At 45.4% G+C, this 20829-nt stretch overlaps 1 protein-coding gene and 1 long non-coding RNA gene across 3 annotated transcripts in view; one reads left to right on the top strand and one right to left on the bottom strand.

The window, feature by feature from the left end:
* Positions 1-14827, top strand: part of LOC128105332 (uncharacterized) — a 56653-nt gene extending 41826 nt beyond the window's left edge. Inside the window, exons 3-4 of one of the 2 annotated variants that reach the window (XR_008216309.1) lie at positions 3846-3946; positions 5366-6166. This is a non-coding gene — a long non-coding RNA (uncharacterized LOC128105332). Of the gene's footprint in view, positions 1-3845; positions 3947-5365; positions 6167-14318 lie in introns of those variants that run through there. The other variant, XR_008216310.1, reaches the window with a different exon arrangement.
* Positions 1-16293, bottom strand: part of Cttnbp2nl (CTTNBP2 N-terminal like) — a 49670-nt gene extending 33377 nt beyond the window's left edge. Inside the window, exons 1-2 of the mRNA XM_052730391.1 lie at positions 16189-16293; positions 1462-1585 (exon numbers count right to left, since the gene is read on the bottom strand). The gene's annotated coding sequence lies outside the window, so the exon portion shown is untranslated. The remainder of the gene's footprint in view (positions 1-1461; positions 1586-16188) is intronic.
* Positions 16294-20829: the final 4536 nt, after the last annotated feature.

Raw genomic sequence — 20829 nt, forward strand, 5'->3', positions numbered from 1 at the left:
GCAGACTGCCAGTCCTGGGGACAGGACCGGCTAGATGGCCTTGAGAACCCAGATACTTAGCTGTCCTGTTTCTTAAAAGGTAAAACAAAACAAATTAGGCTGGGCAGTGGTGGCACACACCTTTAATCCCAGCACTCGGGAGGCAGAGCCAGGCAGAGCTGAGTTGGAGGACAGCCAGGTGTACAGAGTGAGTTCCAGGACAACCAGGGCTACACAGGGAAACCTTGTCTCAAAAAGCCAAAACCACAACACAACAACAACAAACAACAAGTTAGGTGCTCTCCAAAGTCCTCCTTAGTTCCTTTCCAAGCCTAAGGACTGGAAGTGAAGCGCAGTGGTGGACTGTTAGTCCAGCAGGTACTGGGTTTTACCCCTACTACTACAGAAACAAAAACCAACACACAGCTGGGCGGTGGCAGCACATGCCTTTGATCCCAGCATCTGGGAGGCAGAGGTAGGCAGATCTCTGAGTTTGAGGTCAGCCTGGTCTACAGAGTGAGTTCTAGGACAGCCAGAGCTACACAGAGAAACCTTGTCTTGAAAAACCAACCAAACAACAAAACAAACAAAAAATTCAACACACACATACCCTAGTTAAATCAGACTGTACCCAAATCAAAGTCTCTGACCTGCTATTATAATATACATCTCCATGAAAGCATAAAAAAATTCCTATCATCTTCAGAGTCACTTAAATTATAAAGCAGTCTAGCCTACACAAGAAAAAAAATCCTATTTTTTTTTATTTAATCAATGACATAAAGAACGATACTCCTGGGGCTGGGAAGATAGTTCATTGGGTAAATTCCTTGCTGTGCAAGATAAAGACCCAAGTTCAGCTCTCCAGCACCCATATAAAGAAGTGGGGCATGGCAGCAGGCACCTGTAACCCTAGTCAGTACTGGTGAGGGCAGAGACAGCAGATCCCTACAGCCCACTAGCCAATCTAGCCAAGCAGGGAGCACTAGCTTCACTGAGACACCCTGTCTCCAAAAATAAGGTGAAGAGCAATGGAGGAAGACATCCCATACTGTCCTTTGGTGTCTACACGTGCACGCACAGGAGCATGTACTGTCACACACATGCATCTATAACACACAACACACTGTAGTCTTACCTGTGTCTGTAAATCACTTGTACACACAAATTCTAATATCTGGAACATTTTATGAACACATATCAAATCATCTGGCTTATTGTTTCTAATGCAATACAAACAGTATACAAGATGGGAGAAGGGCCACAGCTGTGAAACTCAAGACCAGCATATTCTAGCAACCTTTCCTCATAAATACTAAAACTTAGCAATTCTTTGCTATTCTATACACTGGGATCTAGTCTCAATACACATTGTAATACTTCTTACAATAAAATCTTGTCTGCACTATAGAGACCTCCAGACTGCATTATGATTTAGTGTGGCAGTGGTATGTTTGTGGGTGCAGTGGGAGTGACACTGACCTGGTAATTGGTGGCTGCACTCGGAGTCCTCCGGTACAAAGTCTTAGAGGTTTCCTTCAGTGAAAGTTTGAGAAAATTGACAGGTATCTAAAACGTCGTCAGCATGGTGGAAAAGCGTCCAACACTGCAAAACAAGAAGAAATTCATTGTCCTTGTGACCACACTGTGAACAAAGTGATGCGCACCATTAGTGCCAACTAGGACCACAGCTGGTAAGGCCTGATAGCGGTAGGCTGTTAACGACAAGAGTATGGCCAGTCCCTCCGGCTGAAGCTGAATAATACATGAAGCGCTAGGGCTCTGACTTCCCTTGTGCAAGGGTAATTAGGGAGGGTGGGAGGTGCTGACCCCCCCCTTTCTTTTAAGACACGGGGGGAGCTGCTGACTGCCCCCCTTTCTTTTAAGATAGGGGCTTGCTACAGAGCCTAGGGCAGCCTCAAACTCAAATGATCCTCTTGCCTCAGCCTCCGAGATCCTGAAATCTCTTCTGACATCCAGTGCCATTTCAAGGACTAACTTCTCAAGGGCACTGGGCACTCAATTTCCCTGAACTGACAGGTCTGTCAGCATCAGACTCATGCACAATGCCACAATTCACTCAGAACATAATCACAACCAAAATGTTCCACTGCCAAATCTGCGTAAGGAAACATCTCATCTCACTTCCTGATAACCAAAGAAATCTGTGACCATTTCCACTGTTTAAAAGGATGACCAAATACCGCCAACTTCTATTTTCCCACCATGTCTCCACATTAAATGCTGACTTATAAACAAATGTTTTTGCTTATAGTTCCCCAATTAATCTATAGTTAAAACACACACACACACACACACACACACACACACACACACACAATATGAAAGTGAAACTGAAAAGGAAAAAAAGGGGGGCACCAGGAAAAGAGTGGGGCAAGAAAAGGGAGGGTAGGAGGACTGGGGGTAGGGATGTGGGGGGGTGGGATGCGGGGTCAGGGGGTAGGGATGGGGGGCCAGGGGTAGGGATGGGGGATAGGGGGTAGGGATGCGGGGTCGGGGGTAGAGATGGGGGGTCCAGGATAGGGATGGGGGGACAGGGTGGTGGGTCCAGGGTAGGGAAGGGGGTTGAGGGGGCAGGGATGGGGGGTCCAGGGTAGGGATGGGGGTCGGGGAGTTAGGCTCAACATAACAATATATACAAGTATGAAAACCTTTTTTCAGTTGATTCCAAGTTATTTACTGAGCCAACAGTTAAAACCTGAACCTTCCCATTTAGGAGAGGAAGTGTGGGTCCATCACACAGTCAAGAGTGGAGGACCAACACCATGCAGGCAAACCACTAAGTAAGGCATTCCAGCAATCTCTGCCAGCATACGGGCAGAATTATACAGCCAAGGTTTTCAAAGAGGGTTTTCTTAAGCCACACTCATTACCAGAACCATCCCTGCCAGGTTTGGGTATGCCAAGCCATACTGCAGGCGACCGACTCCTCCTTTCAAGTGAGCTGTTACTTGTCACTGACACCATCCAGTAAGTGACTCTGAAAGACAGGATCATTCCAACCAGATGCCAGCTTACTCTTTCCAGTAGAATCCTCCGAGACCCAGTCTGCCCCAGAGTTTACACCCAGACACTCTGTCTAGGGAATGCTACAGTCTATAAATCTGAAAGAAAAACCACTTGTGGACAAGTTGTCGGGATGTATTCTCACTGCCAGCTGACAGTGTATTAAACTTCAGAGTTTTCTTAATAAAAACACATATAAACACATACAATAAAAATGTTACAAGTATTTCAATGCCCTGGAAAAATAGGCCCGCTTAGGCTAAGCATGAACGTTTTTTACATTACGGTATGCGATTTCAAACAAGCTTGCTCAGCATTTAGTCTGTCACAGGCCCCTTGCCCCTTCCCCAGAGCTAACAGCAAGAGACTGTGAGTGTTCACTAACCGAACTCCTCTTTTTTCGCTTTTTATCCTTTTGTCTGTCTTCTGAGGCAGTCTTACTATGTAACCCTGGCTGGCCTGGAACTCACTATACAGAGGAAGCTAGTCTTGAACTCAACAGATCTATCTGCCTCTGCCTCCCAAGTGCATGCAGCCCTCTTTTTCCTTTTTGAAACAGGCTGGCTTTGAATGTGCTCTCTTGCCTCAACTCTTCAAGTAGTGAGATTAAGGTGTGTCCTACCATGTCTGGCCTAAATGTGACAACAATCAGGGGAGTTACAGGTATCAGGGAGGAAGGAGTGTATAAGCACACACGGGCTACACCCCCTCGTCCACACCCCCGGGCAGCACCTTCTTAACTGCTGATTTTGCCTGTGATCTGCTCGCTCTGTTCCCAACCTTCCCGTTCTCGTTCTGGTTCTGGTTCTGACCGCGCTTCCTGTTTCTTCTCCACGAAGCCTGTGCCCTGGAACTGAACTAACTCTGTAGGACAACAGGCCTGGCTGCCCTTTCACCAGGTGGTAGAAAAAGAAAACACCCCAAACGCTTCTACAGCCATGTAAGTAATAGGGCAGGGCAGGGCGGGGCAGGGCGGAACACAGGTAAAATGTCTGCGCCTAGTATCTGGGTGTGCTGCATGGGAAGGTTTACTTTCTAAGTAGTTAGTAATAAGGAACATGGATTAAAAAAACAAACAAATAACATTTTAGATGAGTCTTAGTTCTTGACAGGGTAACCTCAAAAATAAAACAATAGAAAAATCTAAAAAAAAAAAACAACTCAAATTTTTAAAAATTCAGTTTATATACCCGGGCATGACTGTGCATACCCATTATCCTACAAACCCAGTATATACCTGGGCATGGTTGTGCATACCCATTATCCTACAAACCCAGTATACTCCAGGGCATGGTTATGCATGCCCCTTATCCCAGCACTTGGGAGGTGGGAGGCAGGAAGATAAAAAATTCAAGGCCAGCCTGGACATAAACGCATAGTGGATTCAAGGCCTGCCTGGTTGGTTATATGAGATCTTTTCTAAAAACCCAAACCAAACCAGACCAAACCAAATGAATGAAAACCAATGTACATGAGACATTAAGAAAAAAAACACGAAACACTGTTTAAAGCTACTAAGCCTAAATACGGACACAGATGCACTGTTACAAAATGAGTCCAGAGTCCCCTTCTCAGGAGGTGGAAGTGCTGACATACTAGACTCTCTCAAAGGATTCAAATCTCTCCACCCCCGGCACTTCTGGGTTCAGAAGGGCTAGCCGTCCGTCCATCTGGGGAAAGACAGTGACAGTGCTCCAAATGGCCCCACCCTCTTTTGTCCTTTTTTTTTAGGATCCGGCCAGGGAAGGAGGCCATGTCAACAAGCTTTAACAAAATGATTTTCTGATTTGTTTTAAAAAGCAGTTTTTAGCCAAGAAAGCGAGTGCACACCTGTGTGTGACCCCAAAATTTGGGACACTAAAGCAGAGGGAGCTCAGCAGAGGCTGGCTGTACCACACAGTAATACCTAGGGGGAGTCTCTTTTTTACTACTACTATTAATCATAAAATCAAGGTACAAAATATAATTTCATTTTATAATATTAAGTAATAGTAACTTAATTAGACTATTTCCAATCCTATAATATATGTTAATGCGCTGAGTCCTCACCCCAAATTCATGTTGAATCTTTTTTTTTTTAAATTAACCACCACAATATTTGAACTGTATTTTTTTTTTCTTTTTTCTTTTCAAGACAGGGTTTCTCTGTGTAACAGTCCTGGCTGTCCTGGAACTCACTTTGAAGACCAGGCTGGCCTCGAACTCACAGAGATCCACCTGCCTCTGCCTCCCAAGTGCTGGGATTAAAGGTGTGCGCCACCACACCAATCATGTTGAATCTTAATTCCTAGCATTTCAGAACATGACTGCATCTGAAGACATTAAGGCGTGCCCCCTCCCCGCCTTTCTCTTTTGGCAGTACTGAGACCTGAACCCAGGGCCTTGAACTTGTCAGGCAAGTGCTCTACCACTGAGCTAACTCCCAGCCCCAGAGACTCTAAAGAGGCAACTAAGTTCAAATGAGGTCACCACACAACGTGCACAGAGTGAGAGACTTTGGAGTTCCCAGTCCTAAATGAGATGTCTATCAAACCTCTCCCTGCAAGGCTCAGGGATCTCTGTGAAAGAGGAGTTGGAAAGACTGTAAGAGCCGGAGGTGGGGAATGATTCCAAAGAAGCAGAGTCATCCAGACCCAACAGGACCGATAAAGAAGTAATGAAAGACTATGAGAGCACCCTCAAGACCTGCGCAGGTTCAAAGAGGACAGACTTTCAGCATGGAGAAAGGGAAGTGGACACAGGGTCCCATTCCTAACCTGTTGAGCTGTCTGCCACTGATACCTGATGGGGAAAAAGTGTATCAGTTTTCTCTAATGGAGTGTCACTGGCTATAATAGCCATACTCCAGGGCAAGTCCAGGAGTAGTTGGCCAATACAAAATGGACTTCATGGGTTTTTTTTGTGTGTGTGTATGCTTTATTTTTGTTTTGATTTTCAGAGTTTTGTTTTGTTTAGAAAGGAGAATGAACATGAAGTTGCATGGAAGGGAGGTGGGGAGGCTCTGGGAATTAGGGGAGGGGAAACAATAAGATCAAAATATATTGTATGAAAAAAAACTTAATAAAAAAAGGTCAATACAGAACCAGGTAGTGGTGGCGCACGCCTTTAATCCCAGCACTCGGGAGGCAGAGGCAGGCGGATGTCTGAGTTTGAGGCCAGCCTGGTCTACAGAGTGAGTTCTAAGACAGGCTCCAAAACTACACAGAGAAACCTTGTCTCAAAACACACACACACACACACACACACACACACACAACACACACACACACACACACAACACACACACACACACACACACACACACACACACACACACACACACACACACGGTCAATATAATCCTTACTCCATTAAGACTGGTATCCTTATGAAAGAAAATTAGAATACAGACCAGTCAGGGAAAGGTGCAAGGCCAGAAGGCAACCTGATCAGAACAGTGGTCTACTTTTAGCCAGTATGTGAGAAAACCCATTCTTTTTATTTAAACCAGTATGTGTCACCAGTCTGCGGTGACACAAGAGAACAATACACTAACCGCTTTTTGTTTGTTTGTTTCCTATGTCCTGGCTGGCCTGGAACCTGTTAATGCAGAGTAGGCTGTCTTCTAACTTGCAACAACCTTGCTGCCTCTGCTTCCCAATGCTGGGGTTACAGATGTGTGCCACTGGGCCTGGCTCACTTTCTACTCTGAAAGTGCATCGGACAACCAGATCCGAGCCTTCCTCCTACCATGTGAGCATGTACCATAGCACACCCTTTCTCAGACAGCTTTACCTTTTTTCCTGGCCATGCAATAAACAGCATTACAATAAAATGAATGGTTTGGGAAAATGTTTTAGAGATTGTACATTTCAGGACCCTCTGAATTATCCCTAAAGACTTCTGAATAACAAATGCCCTTAGGGAGAAGTCATGGTGTTGGGGAAATCAAGACATTTATTTATCTAACACTGAGGGTGTCTCTAGGGACCGAGCTTTGCAGTTATGCTAAAACACAAGGTCAGCATTAAGACACTGGCGTACTCCGTTAAGGCAGATTCAAAGACACCAGACCTTCAAGGCTTATGCTTACTATAAAAATGCTTACTATGAGCCAGATAGTAGTGGCACACACCTTTGATCCCAGCACTCAGGAGGCAGAGGCAAGAGATTCTCTGAGAGTTCGAGGCCAGCCTGGTCTACAGAGCGAATTCCAGGACAGGCTCCAAAGGTACAGAGAAACCCTGTCTCGAAAAACCAAAAAAAAAAAAAAAAAGCAAACAAACGCTTACTATGAACAATGAAAACATTAATCACCACCACCTCAGCATTCTATAGCATAACTTTCAAAGAATTCAAATGAGAAATAATGAAAAAAGATAAGCATTTATTGAGCTAAAAATGACCGTGCACCAGACATTTCTAAGTACTTGACATATATTATCACAATCTTGGGTGACAGATGTCACACACCTCAATGATCACTGCAACCCCAGTTAAAATTGGCCAAGCTGAGGCACAGTGGCTGAAGAACTTGCTTAGAGTCTCATAGCTAGGATGTGGAAGAAACGGGATTTGCACCCAGTAAATCTGACTCCAGTGGTTTTCTTGAAAACCATTGTTCATGGCTGATCTCACTTTATCAGCCTTAGGTGATGGGATCTCAGAAATCTAATTCAGTCCCTCACTTTACAAACGAGGACTGAGCATACAGCACAGTTAGAGAGAACTGGGTCTAGCACTGAGCACTTAAAATTTGCATCTTATTTATTTATATATTTATTTATTATTTGTTTGTGTGTGTACCATGGCATCTGTGTGGAGTTCAGAAGACAACCTGCCGGAGTTGGTTCTCTACCCATGTGGGTCCCAGGACTGAACTCAGGTCATCAGGCTTGGGAGCAAATGTCCTTACCCATTGAGCCATCTTGCCGGACCCACTTACTCATTTCTAAAATCTGGGCTACCTTGCTGTTTCGGACACCACAATTAAGCTTTGCTTGGCTTGGTTCTGAGGGTCTTGTGTGTGTATCTGTGCATGTGTCTCTCTTACTATTTCTCTTACATGTTGTCAGCAAGATTACATGTGTACTGGAGAACAGCTCTCCGTAAACAAGCATCTCTCCCTCTCTAAGAGGACACCAAGACAAAGCTATTAAAAACAGGTTTTCTAATTAGGCATGACAGTGCATACCTGTAATCCCAGCACTCAGGAGGCTGAGAAAGAAGATTCTACGAGTTCAAGGCAAAGCCAGGACTACATAGTAAGACCCAATTTCAAAAACAAAACAAAACAAAAACCCAGGTCTGTCTACCTGGGCATCTGTTTACACCCTCTCACTATTCTCACCAACATAAGACCACACCAGAAGAATGACATAGTTTCAGCTTATGGGATGGGTGTGAATGAAAATTAGTAACATTAACAAAATGTTTATCATTTGAAATTTTAAGAAAAGAAATATACCTTTAAACATCAGATTATGAGAAGTCTTATTTCCGTACTTGCTAGTTAGTTTAAATGAAAGCACAACAAGACTTCAGCCTAACGTGTCTATTTTAACTACCAGAGTCCCCCAGAACTCTGTTCTTCTGACAAAACCAGAACAAGGGAACAGTGGTTGTGTGGGTTGATTTCATTTTCAGTAAAATGCTTTCATGGGTCACAGTTCTTAAGGCTGCTTGAAAGGAAAACCCCTTCAGCGGCTGCAGCAGATGAAGTCACTGCTCCACAGGGATTGCAAAGACACCCCGCCAGTCTGGAGGACGAACCACCACAGCCAAGGTGTCTGTGTCTTCGCCATGCTCACAACCTCTTTCCCTGAACTGCAAAAACTTCCACCCAAGCCTCTAACAGAAGTATAGCTTTAACAAGTTGCTGCCGGCTGAACATTATCAGCCAACAGCAATGTCTTCTGCTCCAGGTCCTTCGGGGAAATCATTCTCATGGGTGACAGTGTGTTGTATTGGAAAGTGCATGGACTTTTGGGCCTGACAACTGGGTTTTCAAGCTGCCTCGGGTCCATTTAACACCTGAGCTGTAGGTCTTCATATATAAAATAGGATGATATATACTCTAGCAGAAGGCTGTGGGGACTCAATGAGCTAGTTAGTGCCTGTGACTGATCAGTTCTCACGCTGCATCACTGAAGGGCATCCATTCAAGTCCACCTACAAGGACGAGACGTTATCTTTTATTTATTTATTTTTTCAATGGAGCATCACTGTCTATCTTTTACTGTCTAATTTACAAATCAAAATAAATTTATTTCTTCTTTAACCCAACTCAGAAGGTTGACCTGATCCAAGGAGGAGATGGCATCTCCAGTTCCCAAAAATGTCAGTTTAAGGGTATGTTCCACACAAGTCCAAGCAATGATGGTAGCTGCACAGTACTTGGGAACAGAGAAGGACACTCCTCTGCCTCCACCAGTCCTGTGTGCCTTTGGCAATGTAAATGAAAGCAAAAGTGTGTCCCTGCTTCTGGTGAATTTTTACAGCTTTTAATCAAGTTACAACTTGTAATGGACTGAGAAATGGGGTTGCTAAAAATATCACAGCTAATTTTGCCATTAGACATGTAATAGAAGTGAACCCAGCTCTGAACTCAGGAGCAGTTATCCCATTCTATTTTTTTAATTCATCCATTTACACATCTGCTTAGTGTTTCACAAGATTCTGAACTCTGTAGACAGCTGTTCTGTCTGGTAGAAAAAGGAGGAGGAAGCGGGAGGGATTTACTTACAGTAACTTGGAGACTGATTCCATTTAGGGAGGTTCACGGGGAAATAATCCAAACCCAGCAGAGGTTTAGAGACCAAAGACAATGTGGTCAATAGAAACAGGGATGTTAGAACGGGAACTGGTTTTAGTGGGGAAATGATGACTGGGATATGAGACATGCTGAGTAAGAACCAAGCAGCCCCCCAAGAGGAACCTGTGGGAGTCAGCTAGTCCGCTGAGGGGCAAGGGCTTAGGAGGTGGACTCTCTTAAAGAAATCTATTTTGGTGTCTTTAATCTAAAGACAAGGGGTAAAGCTGACATACAGGACCAGATTTGTACCCTCACACACTAAGCCAGTTAAAAACAAACTATAGCCTGGCCTGGTGGCACAGACCCAGGATCCCAGCCACCAGGGAGTCTGAGACAGGAGGATCTCAATGTCAAGGACTGTCTGGACTACAGAATGAGTTCAAGCTTGGGCAATCATTTAGTGAGACCAGTCTCAATTAAAAAAAAAGGGAGAACAAAAAAAGAGGGGTAGGGACATAGCTCAGGGACAGCGTGTTTGCCTAGCACGTGCAAGGCCCTTCTCCTGGGCTGGGGTAAAGAAGAACTAGACGGGCTCTGCCTTCAGTGCCGCAGCACCTGCAAACACAAGGACTAGCTCGGAGGACCTAACAGAGCCCGGCCTCCCGCACACCCGTTAGCGCTCTTTCCTACCACTTCCCTACCATCTTTTCTATATCCTTCTTTCCTTCGGATCTTCAATCCCTATCGATCCTCCCCCACCCGAGTGTGAGTGAGTGAGTGAGTGTGTGTGTGTGTGTGTGTGTGTGTGTGATGTTTGGATGTGTGCAGATGTGCCAACAGTCAGCAACAGGTCTCTCCTAAATTGCTCTCCACAGTATTTTTTGAGACAGTCCCGTCACTGAACCTGGAACTTCCTGATTGGCAAGGCTGACTGGTCACAAGCCCCAGGGATCCTCTGGTTTCTGCTTCCCCAGTGTTGAGCTCACAGGCTTGCAGCTGCACTGGCTGTTTGTGAGGGTGCTGCAGATCAGAACGCTGGTCTTCAAGCTTATGCAATCAAGCACCTAACTGACTGAGCCAACTTCCCAGCCCCTTATGCCTTGTTAAAGCAATTTATCCTCCCTTTCCTTTCTGCCCTTCCCCCATCTCCCAGGCTCCACACAAGGTCTCATGCTTTTAAATGCCCACTAGTGCTCAGGGCGCAGAGGCAGTCCTTTTTTTTTTTTTTTTTTTTTTTGGTCTGTAAACGTCATCATCTTGTGCTCACTAATTTTTCTTTCTAGTTTCTATTAAATGTACTGACAATTGTGAGTTATAATCTTTGTGGCTCTAACAGTTAAGATTACCTTTAACAACAGAAAGGCACATTTAGAGGGGAAGCTCTGGCTTTGCACTCAACACACCAAGTTTGGATGTACTTTTGAAGGTGGGGCCATAGTACTGCAGTCTTTATTTCAAGGATGTCTGAAGTCCTGTCTTCAATCCCCAGCCCCCTGCCCTTGCCATCCCCCACACCCATTCTCAATTCCCCATCCCTATTTCCTTCCCATCCATTCTTGGTTGTTCCTAAAATCTTCCCTTATTTTTGGATTAACAGGGGAGGTAGCCTTCAAAAATAAGGAAAAAAATGCTTCAAGTCAAAATTATCATTGAAAATCTCTTAAATCTTATAGGAGATACAACCCATACAGTAAGCACAGCACCCACAAAACCATTCATAAAAGATGCAGGATGGGAGCATTTAAGAAGTAGAGCTTAGAGTGGACAACTGGTGACTAGAACCTCCTGCCTTCCTTACACATGGGGAGGGTTATCTGCATGACACGATGGCATGATCTCAAAAAAAAAAAAAATCACTGGCTCAGATTATAACCTGTGTAAACTGTTTTCCTCAATTTAGGAACCTTAGCTATTTAGATTTATTTTATTTTATAATGTGTCTGAGTGTTTTGCCTGCAAGGACTTATATGCACCATCTGTGTGCCTGGTTCCAGCAGAGGTCAGAAGAGGGTGTCGGATTCTCTGGGACAGGAGCTAAGGATGGTTGTGAGCCTCCATGTGGGTGCTGGGACTGAAGCTGGAACCTATGCAAGAGCAACAAGTGCTCTTAACCACTGAGAATCTCTCTAGCCCAAATTATAGCTATTTACAGACAAATTTAAAACAAAACCAATCAATAAATACTACTTCACTTCTGCTTAAGTAGACTATTTAGTGTCTTTTTCCTTCTTTTTTTCCTTCTTTTTGGACTAAGGTGGTCTCAAAGGAGAACCTCTCACCTCAGCCTCCAGAGTAGAATGGGACATGCATGTTGATTTCTTTAATGCACATGCCAAGTGCTAATGACAACAGTAGTATCTCTCAATGACTGTCTCCTATATGAGGTACCTTAGTAGGTTCACACAATCTTATAACTTGATGTGTGAACAGAGAGGGCTTTGAACTAAAAGTTGGAACCTGATTTTCAGTTATCAACTGAAACATTCAGGAATTAAAAATAGTCTTTATAAGTAGGCTGGCAAGCCACTCCTGGGGGCCAACCCCACAGACCACTTTTCACAAACAATTTTCGCATCTAGAAATAATCTCTTCACCTCATACCACTAAACATTAATTCAATGGCAGCCTCTAAAAAACACCACGGAAAGCCAGGAATCCAAGTTCTGGTTAGCAAACTTACTGGCAGTACTGTAAGTGGGATTCTGACTTGGCACAAATCCGTAACAGACTAGGGATACGGTGCTCACCAAGAGCAGTCTGAATGGTTACTGTTAGAAACCCAAGATGTCCTGTGCCCCGTTAACACATCTAGTGGTAAGTTAAAGCACAAACACTGAGGGTGGAGGTATAGCTCAGGGGAAGGCTTCAAGTTCAAGCCCCAGCACAGGGTTATGAGAAAAGTACAAAAATCAATGAAAAATCCACAACAAACAAACAAACAAAACAAAACAACACAACATAAAGGAGACCAGTTATCTTAGTTTGGGTTTCTATTACTAGAATAAAACACAGCAACCAAAAGCAACTTGGGGAGGAAAGAGTTTATGTCATCTTACAACTCTCAGACTACACTCTATCACTGAGGAGAGTCGGGGCAGGAACTCAAGGCAGGAACCTGGACGGAGGTGCTGAGGCAGAGACCATCCAGGAATGTTGCTTACTGGCTTGCTCAGCCTGCTTAGAGCACTCAGGCTGCCACCCCAGCTCAGGGGTGGCACCACCCACAGTGAGCTGGGCCCTCTCACATCCATCATCAATCAAGAAAATGTCCTGCTGGGTGGTGGCGCATGCCTTTAATCCCAGCACTTGGGAGGCAGAGCCAGGCAGATCTTTGTGAGTTCGAGGCCGACCTGGTCTACAGAGCGAGATCCAGGACAGGCACCAAAACTACACAGAGAAACCTTGTCTCGAAGGAAAAAAAAAAGAAAAGAAAATGTCCCACAGGCCAATCCGGTGGGAGCCTTTTCTCAACGGTGGTTCCCTCTTCCCAGATGCCTCTTGCTTTGTGAGGGTGACATAAAATTCACCAGCACACTGGTGACAAACCAAATACTCAGAGACTAAAAATAAAAAATAATCAACAGTTTCTAGTGTGCTCTCCAGAACTCACTTCATCCCCATTAGGTCAGATTCTTATACACATATAACTTTAAGATGACTACAACTGATCATGTTCATAAGGCTGGCTCAAATTTCATGACAGAAAAAAAAAAAAAAAGAGTACCTAACCAGATATTTTCTCATAGGAAAGTCAGTATTTTAGTCACTTCAGATACTGCAATTGCCTATTGTATCAAATAAGGAAAAATCATATTTTTCATGAAGACAAGAAGGCAGATGGTTTTAAACTAACAAGATATGCCATATTTTATCAGTTATCTGTCTAGTTTGATCCTTAAGTGAGAGCTTTAAACTGAATTTAGTGTTCACATTAGGCACCGTGGAAACTACAAAGGGCAGGCTTTATGCCCTGAAAGACTAATTTAATGAAATCCACTAAACATATGCGCACACACACACTGTCTGTACATAACACTCCTCTCCATCTAACATGACCAAGAAGACACTGAAAAAAGGCTAGAGGAAAGAGTTCCACCAGAGTTGAACATGCTGTAATTCTAACACACAGGAGGTGGAAGCCACCCTGGGCTATATAGACACATAGCTTTCAGAAACATGGTGAGACCCAGTGCCCCACTCTCAAATTTAAAAGAACAGACCAAACTAAACCAAACCAAACCAAACCACTCTCAAGATCCAAAGGTACATTAAACAGGTCTTTTTTTATTGTGCCAAAACACCAACGGACATTATTTTCTTTCCCCTCTCTGTTTATCAAGACCCTGGCCCTCATCGCTCATTTGGTTTCCTGAAGTCTTCTACCTTAGTTTATTTTCTGTTCTCTACTCATGTAATAAGATCTATCTTTTGGGGATTTCCTGTTCTGCCTCTAGATTTTTTTTTTCTTCTTTTGCTGCTATTGCTGGGATAATGTATCTCTCCCTCCTACAGCAATAAACTTTTGTGTTTGCTGGAGAGAGTCTGAGCACAGTTTCTTCTTTGTGCTTCCTTTCGCTAGATATCTGGAAACAATCACGGGGCAGCTCTGCAAGCCCCCAGAGAGGCTTGGAAACCGTGGAACCTGACTATTGAAACATAATTACCTTCATAAAGTCTACTCGGAAAGGTTGGAGACAACAGCCACGACAGTCACCCTCCGGGACTGCAGCTCTGCATCTCACAGCTACCAGCTAAAAATAACCAGTAGGAAAATGGAACTGGAGATTACAGTTTTAAAATGCTAACAATATGGGAAAAATTAATAGGTGGCACTGCTACCCATAGATGATTACTGGAGATTCGATGACATTAACATCAGGCCAAAGTCATTTGTACTTTACAACTGATGACTTGAGCAAAAATCTTCACAGGCACTCTACAGAGACACTTGGGTAGTTTTACATGAGAACAGAATTTACCAGGCCTTTATTTACTCTTCTCTCTGAAATGTAAAGCTACCTTTTATTTTAATGCTCTAAATTTTGGCTGATGATGCTGGCATGGTAGAAACAATCACATGTATATTCATCCCCGCCCCCTCTTGGTTTTTCAAGACAGGGTTTTACTGTGTAGCTTTGCGCCTGTCCTAGATCTCACTCTATAGACCAGGCTGGCCTTGAACTCACAGAGATCCACCTGCCTCTGCCTCGGAGTGCTGGGATTAAAGGTGTGCACCGCCGCCGCTACCACCACCACCGCCTGGCATATTCATTCCCTTTGAGGGTAAAATCCCACTATAAAAGAAGGGCTAGAGAGTATTCAAAGGCCACAGGACCAGATTAATCATAAACCTAGCCAACTGAACCTGAATTTTGTTCAAATACTTCCTGTCTTTTGTTTCAACCTGCCATACACCTTCAAGGTTAACTGCAGTCTCCCTGAGCAACGGACCAGCCCACTCCAAACTGGGAGATGGGGATTCTTAGTGCAAAGCCATTTATTGACTCCTTGACACCGTTTCATTTGAAATTATGCTATTATTCACTGACTGTCAAACAATACACACTGCATTTCTACCCACACAAGGCGAACTCTGCTGATAGCTAACACACCCACCTTGCTATGAAATATGCGGATGCTTTCCTATCAAGTTCTCAGGGAAGAAACCGGGTGAAAAGCAAAACCGAAAGGCAACTCAAACCTAAAAAGCCCCTAAAAGCTGGCTTCTCCCACAAGAAATAGGAGGGTGAAGAAGGTAAAAAGGGCGAAGGGAAGCAGGTAATGTATGATTTCTCCTGCCACATTCTAAAAATGTCCCGAAGCCGGGCAGCTCTCAACACTCAGCTAGAGAACACAGGATCCGAGGGGCTGCAGGAGCAATGCTGAGCATCAGAGGCTGGGGGATGGGAAGGACTAAAGAGGGGGTAAGGCCGCTTTGGCTGTTGGAAACGTCTGTCTGGGTCCACGTTTTTTCTTTTTTCTTTTGCTTCGCCCATCCCTCATAGGGAAAACGCCTGTTTTTTTAACCTTACGCAGAACACTAGTTCTGGTCCCACCCTTGCGAGGAAGGACAGGTGTGAGACGGAAGGACTGAATTCGTGGGGGTCCAATATAGGGGTGGGGGGCAGCAGCCTAGAAGACTGCACCCACCACTCCCTCTCCGAAGCCGGGGCTGGGCACGAGGCACCTCGGTGTGAACCGGGTCAGGAGGGGACCCCTGCTGAGGGGCGGATGCTAGCGAGAGACAATGAACAGCCGCGAGGACCCCCGAGGATGCCGCGGCGCCTCCTCGGGGAATCCCGGGAGCTGGAGGCGGCGGCCCCGCCCCCTAGGGGACCAGCCCTACCGCGACAGGGCCCACTGCTGGAAGCCACCCACGCTCCGGCCAGAAGGCTCTCTCCGGGACCCGGCCCCCCAGCACTGCCGAACCCCGAGCCCGCGCTCCGTACCTGGCCTCCGCTCTCCGGGATCCTTCCCCGCCGCCGCCTCCGCCGCCCGCTCCCCATCCCCAGCCTCCCAGGACCCGCCCCCTCATCCGCCGGCGGCAGCGACTGGCAGATGCTTCGGCCAATCGAAGCTTCTCCTTCGCGGCCCTGCCACCAATTCGCGCCGGCCGGAGGCGGGGCTTCTCCAAAGTCATCCCAGCTCCTCCCGGGGCCCCAAGATCCCTTTTGTTTGGGAGAGCCAGGCTGGGATTGAGCTCGCGTCACTTCCGGGAGGAAGTACCCTCCTCAGCCGGGCTGGAGTCTGGGCTCGCTCTCTTCCCCGACAAGGTTCTGCAACTTTCCACCTCCTGGGAGCCTGAGGGGCAGGGCCCTTGTGGTAGCCTAATTGGGATTTTATCCAAAATGTGAATAAATCAAGTGAGTTTTAGCGTCTGCTTTAGAATTACTTATGGAAAACCTGGTAACGTGGCTTCTTTGCTCATTTTTTCCTCCTGCCCCGGCCTCAGGGTGTGGTGTTGGAAGCAAGGGTGCAAAGATAAAGACGAAGCGCCAGGAGACCACCCTCTTAACCACATCACATTAGGTGCACAAAAGGATTCTAGCTATGGAGCCTCTGGGGTGGAACAAACCGGATAGCACCCGGTAGAGGAGGGCATAAGCCCTGCCGACTTCCCTCTCAGGCCGAAGTCAAATAATTGCAAACTTGTGTGTCGTTTTCCCACTCTATGCTTGCCATTTGGGTATATGGGACGCTCTTTGTATATCTGGGCCCCGTCATACCGTGGGCAATGGCGTTCTCACGAAGCTGAAACAAAGAGCCGTTGGATGAGAGGGAATGGCTAGCCTCGTGAACACATGAATGCAGATCTTAGGGATAGCAAAGCCTAGAAACAGGACCAGATAACCTGCAGGGAAGAGAATGTACTCTACCTGAGATCAGAGTTTTTGTTTTCTTCTTCCGTAGGCTGCACTTCAGCTCACAAGTGATTGAGCTGGATTAATAACCACATTGTTTTAAAGGACGTGTAACAAGTACATACAAGAAGCCGAGTATTTGCTAGTGGTGCTGGCGCTTGCCTTTAATCCCAGCTCTCGGGAGCCAGAGGCAGGAGGATCTCTCTGAGTTCAAGGCCAGCCTGGTCTCCGGGCAGTGGTGGCGCATGACTTTAATCCCAGCACTCAGGAGGCAGAGGCAGGAGGATCTTTGTGAGTTCGAGGCCAGCCTGGTCTACAGAGCAAGATTCAGGAAAGGCGCAAAGCTGCACAGAGAAACCCTGTCTCAAAAAAACCAAAAAGAAAAAAAAAAAAAAGGCCATCCTGGTCTACAAAGTGAATTCCAGGACAGGCTCCGAAGCTACACAGAAACCCTGTCTCAAAAGCCAAAAATAAATAGATAGATAGATAGATAGATAGATAGATAGATAGATAAGCTGAGTATCTAAATGCACAAGTAATGTATAACTCTGAATACATTATTTTTAGTCTTCATAATTAATTATTAGCAAGAGGAATATTAGAGACTTAGTACACCCTAGCCAGCGGTTCTCAGTCTGTGGGATGTGACCCCTTTGACAAACCTCTATCTTCAAAAATATTCATATTATGATTCATAACAGCAGCAAAATTACAGTTATGACTGGGCGGCGGAGGTGTACGCCTTTAATTCCAGCACTTGGGAAGCAGAGCCAGGCAGATCTCTGTGAGTTTGAGGCCAGCCTGGTCTGCAGAGCAAGATCCAGGACAGGCACCAAAACTACCCGGAGAAACCCTATCTCAAAAAAACAAAACAAAAAAACAAAAAAATTACACTTATGAAGTAGCAATGAAAATAATTGTATGGGGGTCACCACAACATGAGGAACTATATTAAACGGTCTCATTAGGAATGTTGAGAATCACTGCCTAGGCCAACAGTCCTCAAGACGGGTACAGTTTACAGTCTGGTAGAGAGATGCCAGCCTGTGTAATCATGGTTTAGAGGAAATAAAAAGATATTTCTCGTCATCACAGCTATATTCCTCCATATAATCTTCGTGCCAGCACTGTGTGAGAAGTCTGTCTTACCCTGTAAGGTGGATGTCACTGTGACCAATTTATGATGAGAAGATAGTAAAAAAAAAAAAAAAAAAAACCCGAGAACCAGAAGAAGGTGTAGCATGAATCTTAAGATTTCTAATTAATAAAATCAAACCTGAGGCCAGTTATTGGGGTGAATGCTGGAAGATCAGAGGAGCAGAACAAGCCACAGCTACCTCACCTCGCCAGTTCCTCAGCTGATCCTGTTTCCTCAGACTGGAAGCCTCTGAGTCCTCATCCAGAATGAATCTCAGCTGAACTGTTGCTCAAAAGCCTAAAAGTTTAACTAGCCAAATGCTTCTAGTTTCTGGTCTTCACGCCTTATATATCTTTCTATTTTCTGCCATCACTTCCTGGGATTAAAGGCTGACTTCTTGGGATTAAAGGCATGAGTCACCATGTCTGGCTGTTTCCAATGTGGCCTTGAATTCACAGAGATCCAGAGGGATTTCTGCTTCTGGAATGCTAGGATTAAAGGTGTGAGTGCCACCATTTTCTAGCCTCTGTATCTAGTGGCTGTTCTGTGCCCTGACCCCAGATAAGTTTATTAGGGTGCACAATATTTTGGGGAACACAATACCACCACAGGAAGGTATTAGAGTTAGTAAATGGTAAAGAAAAATTACAAGAATAAGAAACTCTAAACCTGTGCCATAGTCTGCTAAACAGTTCTCATGGGGTAGACCTGTCCAGGGACATGAATAGTGATTAAGACAGCATCAGTTGCCAGGCAGTGGTGGCACACACCTTTAATACTAGCACTCAGTAGGCAGAGCCAGGTGGATCTCGGTGAGTTTGAGGCCAGCCTGGTCTACAGAGCAAGATCCAGGGCAGGCACCAAAAACAACACAGAGAAACCTTGTCTCGAAAAACAAAACAAAACAAACAAACAGACAGCATCAGAGCAAAGGCCACAGCTCCATACCTCCCCTCGCCATTACAGGCTTGGGAAGGTCAGGGAGACAGCATGTGGAGATGCTCCAGGACAGCCCAGGTGCTTTTGGAACAGTGACATAGGCATGAACAATTTCACAAAGACCTCATGCTCTGTGTTCAGAAAGACAATCCGGTTGGATCGGGTAGTGCACACTTGTAATCCCATCCTCTGGGAAGTGGAGGCAGAGGAGAATTAGGAATTCAGGATCCTTCTGGGCTCCACAGTGAGTTGTAGACCACCCTGGGTTGTAGGAGACCTCTCAGAGCGGAACCCAATGTCTGAAGCAGTTTAAAGACACGGTATTAGGTACAGGAACAGTACCAGGAGCTTGAAAAGAACCCATTTCCTCTTTCTTCCCTTTGCTTTGCCTGTGGGTATGCGTGGAGGAAGTGTCTCATTGCCAGACAATGAGGCAGATGTGGGACAACAGGCTATTTTTCTGCTTGATCCTGACTCACTCTAAGATTTGCTCCAATGAATCAGCTCTCCCAGCCTCCCTCTCCCTCCCTTTGTAGTTATTAATCCACCACCACCCATTCTACTCCAAAGCTGACCTAATGGAAACTACCATGTGACCCACATCCTTTACAGCCTTGAGTAGCTCCTCTGACTCGCTGCTGCGTTCCTTTAAGCCCATTCCCGAGCAAGTGTAGAAGAGTTCAACAAGGATGAGATCACCCCTGCCTTGTAGGATTCAGAGTCCTGAGAGTGTTTAGGTGGCTCTCAATTTGTTACCCCTGAGGTGGTGAACGGGCAGGGCTTCTGAGCCTCAGATAACCTTCAGCCTTCAACTGAAGGCTTCAACAGGGGCGGTGAGTTCTGGAATCTTGGGTTTCCATATATAAAACTTGTAAATCAGTTTAGGGTCTCAGTATATAGAGGGAGAAAATAGGCTCCTGATGTCTTGAATAGGCATAGCCCAACACACCATGATTTGGTCTAATGTTTTATCATCTTGTTGATTAATATTTATTAAATGGTTCCTGTGTGTCCGGCAGCAACTTTATGTTGCTTATGTGCTAAAAGATTGCACTTGGGGGTCAAGATTTTTCCTACAGTGGCCAACTTTGTAGGTAGATGTTCCAAGTGTTTGTTGCTGGCTTGGGAGGCAATGGGAGAGTAAAAGAGAAAAAACACCAGGCTCTGATGCGGCTCTGTCACAAGCTGTTGGAACAAATCACCAGGGAGTGGGAGGCTTGGACAACAGAACGCATTCTCTCCCTGTCTGGAGGCTAGAGGTCTGCAGTCACGCTGTTGACAGGCTGTGTTCTTCTGGGGGCTGTGAAGACAACCCATCTGATGACTATGTGTGGCTCCGGGCAGTCCTTGGCACTCCTTGGCTAGAGTTGCATCATCCAGTCCCTGCTTCCATCACCCCCTGGCGGCCTTCCCTTTGTCTCCTGTTTCTACGTGTCCTCCTGTTTAGGAAAGACACTAGACATGGGATTTAGAGACTGCTCTGCTGTGACTTTTTTTTCCCCCAGAGTCTCCCCATATAGACCATGCTGGCTTGGAAGTCATAAATAGGTGGATTTATAAACATGTACCACTATGCTTTGTTAATCTTCATCTGAATTCATGACATTTGCAAAGACCCCATTTCCAAACTAGTCCACATTCTGAAATTCTGG

Source organism: Peromyscus californicus, unplaced genomic scaffold (genome assembly GCF_007827085.1).
Source record: "Peromyscus californicus insignis strain IS unplaced genomic scaffold, ASM782708v3 Scaffold_9__1_contigs__length_137607984, whole genome shotgun sequence".
In the NCBI taxonomy this organism is placed as follows: Eukaryota; Metazoa; Chordata; class Mammalia; order Rodentia; family Cricetidae; genus Peromyscus; species Peromyscus californicus.